The sequence below is a fragment of the Fukomys damarensis genome, unplaced genomic scaffold, assembly GCF_012274545.1.
Source record: "Fukomys damarensis isolate Sample0158 unplaced genomic scaffold, DMR_v1.0_HiC HiC_scaffold_35, whole genome shotgun sequence".
NCBI classification, from domain to species: Eukaryota; Metazoa; Chordata; class Mammalia; order Rodentia; family Bathyergidae; genus Fukomys; species Fukomys damarensis.
In genome coordinates, this window is record NW_022900947.1 from 37,596,305 (window position 1) to 37,601,973 (window position 5,669).

The following is a 5,669-nucleotide window of genomic DNA, read 5'->3' on the forward strand; positions in this document are numbered from 1 at the left end:
AAAAAAAAATAAAAAAATAAAAAAAAAAAAAAAAAAAAAAAGAACAAAATACTAAAGTTTCTTCAAACTGAGACATCAACAAGCAAGAAGAAAATAGGAAGGCGTAAAACTCACTGGTGAAAGTAATTATACAAATGAAATCAGAATGCTCCAACAACAAACCATGATAGTGAGTGAGCCATTCATACTGATAGTATGAAGACCAAAAAGTAGTTTTAAAAATAACTCCATTAAGATGTTAAAAGACAGGCAATAGAGAAAGATCTAAAATGAGCTCAAAAATGAAGAAGAAAATAGGAAGGCGTAAAACTCACTGGTGAAAGTAATTATACAAATGAAATCAGAATGCTCCAACAACAAACCATGATAGTGAGTGAGCCATTCATACTGATAGTATGAAGACCAAAAAGTAGTTTTAAAAATAACTCCATTAAGATGTTAAAAGACAGGCAATAGAGAAAGATCTAAAATGAGCTCAAAAATGCATAACATGAGGAGGAATAGGATGTAAGTGGGAAATTTTTCTTATTAGGGCATTTTTGCTTTCTTCTTGTTTGTTCCTTATATACAGAAAACCTACAAGTCACCTCCAAAAACTATTAGCACTAATAAGTAAATTCAGCAATACTGCAAGATACAAAATCAATATGCAAAAATCAGTTGTGATGTTGTATGCCAATAGTAGGTTACCTGAAATATATATAAAATAATCTCATTTACAACAGCTTCAAAGAAGAATAAAATACCTAATAATAAATTTAACCAATGAGGTGAAAGATCACTATCATGAAAATTATAAAATATTGATGAAAGAAACTGAAAGGGACACAAAAAAATGCAAAGACGTCCTGAGTTCAAGGATTAGAAGAATCAGTACTGTTAAAATATGCAAACTACCCAAAGTGATCTACAAATTCAATGCAATATCCATCAAAATAATGACATTCCCTAGAACTAGAAAAAAATACTAAAATTTTTATAAAATCACAAAAAAATCCTCAAATAGCCAAAGCTATCTTGAGGGGAAAAAAACTCAATGATTAAGCATCACAGCACACACCTGAAATCCCAGCTACTTGGGTGGGTGAGACAAGAAGATCACAAGTTCAAGTTCAGCCTGTCCAACTTAGGGAGGACCCATCTCACAACTTAAAAAAAATTAAACTTTAAAAATGGTAAGCATTTGAAACAATGGTAAATTGCTTCTGCTTTTAATCTAGAAAGAAAGAAAGAAAGATTATGCTACCTTACTTTAAAATATAGTACAAAGCTGAAAGAATCAAAACAGCATAGTATTGGCATAAAAACAGACATATAAACCAATGGAATAGAATAGGTAGCATATAAATAAATACACGAATGTAAAATCAATGATTTTTTACAAAAATGCTAAGAATACACGTTGAAGAGAGAAGTCTTTTCAATAAATGGTTCTGGGAAAATTGGATATCCATATGTAGAAAGGAGAAAGGGGACGCATGTCTCCCACTAGATATAAAACCAACTGAAAATGAATTAAAGACTTAAATGTAAGACCTCAAACTATGAAAGTACTAGAAAGAAACAGGGTAAATGCTTCAGGACTTTGGAATGGGCAAGATACTCAAAGCACAGGAAACATAACAAAAGGAAAAATAGACAAACAGAATTGCATTTAACTATACAGCTTCTGCACAACAAAGGAAATGATTGACAAAGTGGGAAAAAAATTTGCAAACTATACATCTGACATTCTGCTATCCAAAGCATGTAGAAACTCCAGTAATACAATATTAATAGAAAAACCCAAATTGAGATGGCCCTCACCCCAGTAAGAATGGCTGTTATCAAAATGATTAAAGGTAAGTGCGAGCAAGGATGTGGAGAAAGGGGGATGCTTCCATACTGCTGTCGGAAGTGTCAACTATAGCACAGCCACTCTGAAAAACAGCATGGAGGCTCCTAAAAAATTAATATTATTTAGCAATCTTATTACTTTCCCATGTTGGTTGTAGCACTATTCATAATAGCCAAGAAATAAAAATGACCTACGACCCATCGGTTGATGAATGGATAAAGCTTAAATGGCACACATACACAACAGAATACTGTTCATTCATTGAAAAAAGAATGAAACCTATCTGCAGCAACATAGATAGGACTAGGGATCATCTGTTAAGAGGAATAAGCCAGGCAGAATAAGTGAAATACCACACAATTTCACTCGTACGTGAAATCTGCAAAAGTTGATCTCATAGAAGCTGATAGTATGGCGGTTACAAGAGGTGAGGAGGAGGGGAGCCTGGTGGGAAACGTTGATCCCTGGGTGCCATGTCATAATCAGATTGAAGCAAGGAGTTCTGCTGTGCTGTTGTACAGTGAGGTAACTATAGATAATAATAATAATGCACTGTGCATTTCAAGATGTTAGAGGAAAGGATTTTGAAAGTTTTTACCATAAAGAAAGAAACAAATGAAAAATGTTTGAGGATACAAATGCATACAACCTGAGTTAAATAATGAGGATCAGGTTAAAGTCTGGCTGAGTCAGGAGCGCTGCACCCATCTCTCCTGAGAAAACTCCAAGGCCTACTAGGGCTGGAATAATCCGCCCCTGCCCCGCGGTGTGTAGAGATCTGACCTTAGATAAACTGTTCCTCTCAAGAACCTCTGAAGTCCTGACTTCATTCGCCTCAGCCTTTAAAGCATACAATCCAAAACCTAACATGTGGCCAATAACGATGTGCCAAATATCCCAACTCCACCCTGGTTCCACCCCTGCCTTACCCTATCCAATAGTGATTCAATAGGGCCATCCTGCCCCCCGCCTTACCTTATATAAGCCTGTGCGTTTGCTGAATAAAGCGGAAGAGTTCCAGAAACCTCCCCCGAGTCTGTGTGGTGATTCCAACTCCTTGTCCTCCCAGTCCGGGCCCCCTGAACCCTGTTCCACGAGAGGGATCCCTGACAAAAACAACAAAATAATATACAAATATGCACATGCATTGGAACATTATGCAGCACTCCATTAATTTATGGAATTTTTGTTTGTGTGTAGTTTTTAAAATGTTTTAATAAATAACCAATAAACACGTGAAAATGTGCTTAACATCTTGAGTCATGTTTATTTGAAATAAAAATTAAACCCAAATGGGATAACTATTTGATATCCAGTACAATGGCTAAAATGTAAAGGCTAACAACACAAATGTCGCATCCCTTGTGGGAAGGAAGATGATAAAATTAACTTAGCAAACTTTAGCAGTTACTTACAAGGATAAACACACGTCCCCTTTGTGACCTCTCTGACATCTCAGTTACACAAATCTGAAAATTTTTAAATCCATTCTTATGATCAAAATTCACAAGCAACTATTAAAACTTCCAATAGGGGCCAGGGATTTAGCTCAGTGGTTCCACCGCCTGCTTCGAAAGCCCAAGGTCCCGAGTTCAATTCCCAGGTACAAAAACAAAACAAAACAAAACAAAAACACATAGTAAAAAGTTTCATAAGACAAGAATTATAGTTTTAAATGATAAAATAATTACTTAAATTGTTCATGGTGCCTCCTCCATATTTCATTAATTTGCTCGTTCCAAATATTTTGATAATCTCCTGCTAACTAATCAAACTCCTTAAACTTATTTCTGAAGCATCCACATCAGAGCCCTTTGAACAGCACGTCCAAAGGGGCTTGCACTCCCTTCTCCAACAAACCAGCCCTCCTTCCTAACATTCCTACTTGTTAGAACCTCAGTGCTATTGCTGATTTAAATTCATTTACATCATGTAGGTAGTAACTGTCTTTGACATTTTTCTCCTTCTTGTCTAGCCTCTCTGACAGGAATCACATATTCTACTCTTGCAGTCCCTTTGTCTCTACTCCCATCTTCCCATTGGAATTTCCACTCAAACTTGTCAGGGGCTAATTATTTCTCATCTCTGACTAAGTCTTTTAAGTGGTTTATTCAAATCCAGTCTCATTAATCCTCATAAAGAGCATCCACTATTGTATTCCTGTTCTAGAATCTTCAAGATATCACCCAATCTACTGAATGATTATCTTTTTTTTTTTTTTTTTGCAAGAAGCCAATCTCCCTTCTCTTTGGCTTCTCCTAACCATTTATTTCTTTCAAAAAGATATCCCATAGGATGAAACATTATGCAATCACTAAAATAACAAGGCATATCTACACAAACAGGTATTAAAATCCTTCAAAATACAGTGTGCTAGCATTTGCAGGAAAGAGGAAATGTGTGTGTGTGTGTGTGTGTGTGTGTGTGTGTGTGTAAAGAAAAAGAAAAAACAATCTCTGTAAAAATAGGACATGAAAGTGGTAACAGTGGTTGCCTACCTCTAAGGAAAAGGAACCTCAGGCCTGGGCAACAGGAGAGGGAGGACTAATAACTGTCACTGTGTATCTTTTGTACCATCTGTATTTTTGGATCATGTAAATTAATTACTTAGTGGATACTTGTAGAATCCCATCTCAAAATGGAAACCAGTATAAAATTATATGAGCCATATTTCTACCACCAAGAATTAATAACTGTTAACTTTTGTCAAATTGGCCCTCAGTCTTTTTATGAAAAAAAATAAAACTATCCCTGAAGTTAAAGACTTTTAACAAACAGCCACTTCCCAGCCCCATTCTGACCTTCACACTTTGCTACCTCCCTAGAAATACCCATTGCTGAAAGTCCGCTGTGTGGCCTTTCAAGTCATTCTCCGTCCTTTTATATCTGAGTATCCACCACCATTTTATAATTTGGGAACCTGTGTTTAAAGTTACATAAAGCAGTATCTTCCTCTATGCATCATTCCACAACTTGCTTTTTTCACTCAAAATTTTGTTTTGAAAATTATCTATACAATTAGACATGGAGCTATTTCATTTTATAGTATTGCTTGCCAATATAATAGCCTATGGTATTCCATGTTTTATTCCTTGTTTCCATTTTGATTCCTTTTCTAGCAATGAAAATGTGGTTGTTCCCATTTTTGGTTTTGTGAACAGCACTTCACAGAATATCCTTTACAAGTCCCGGTAGACACACGTATAGGAGGGCTTCTGATTCACATGGTCAGCAGTAGAATTGCGTGGTCTGGTTTCAATCCACCAGAGTCAGCCAAATTGATGCCCAAGCCTGCTGTATTATTTCATACTCTGCCAGACCTGTACAGGGCACTACTTCTCCCACCCATAATTAATACCGTCAGTTTTAAAGTTTTCCTCAATGTGATACATGAAAAAAATTTCATGTACACATGGCTTTTGGTTTGCATTTAAGTAACAAAGTTGGATGAACATTCATGTTGGTTAGTCATTTGGGTTTCTCCTTTCGTGAATTATATGTTTATATGCTTTGTTTACTTTTTGAGTTGAGTTCTTTCATTTATTTAACATCAAGGTGCCAAGCATCTATCTCATAAGTAACTATGCACCCTGATCCTCTGACTTAATTGTACTTTAAGTTTATCTTTCATAAGTAAGCATAAAACCCTGCAACCTACTCATGTAATTTGTGTACTTTATTAACCTGAAAACACAGTAAGTCATATAGCAATAAATGTTTATTCTCCTGTTTATGACTTGCATGGCAATTTAGCCCATATAATATCATTACCATAACAACCATGCTGTGACTCATACTTATGAATATGAATCTGGAAATTATATATATATAT

The 5,669-nt window shown here is 35.6% G+C and overlaps 1 protein-coding gene across 1 annotated transcript in view; it reads right to left on the minus strand.

Annotated features, from left to right (window-relative positions):
- The window catches only part of Cnga1 (cyclic nucleotide gated channel subunit alpha 1), a 26,427-nt gene extending 23,542 nt beyond the window's left edge, over nucleotides 1–2,885 (minus strand). Inside the window, exon 1 of the mRNA XM_010640287.1 lies at nucleotides 2,813–2,885. The gene's annotated coding sequence lies outside the window, so the exon portion shown is untranslated. The remainder of the gene's footprint in view (nucleotides 1–2,812) is intronic.
- Between the last annotated feature and the right edge of the window lie 2,784 nt (nucleotides 2,886–5,669).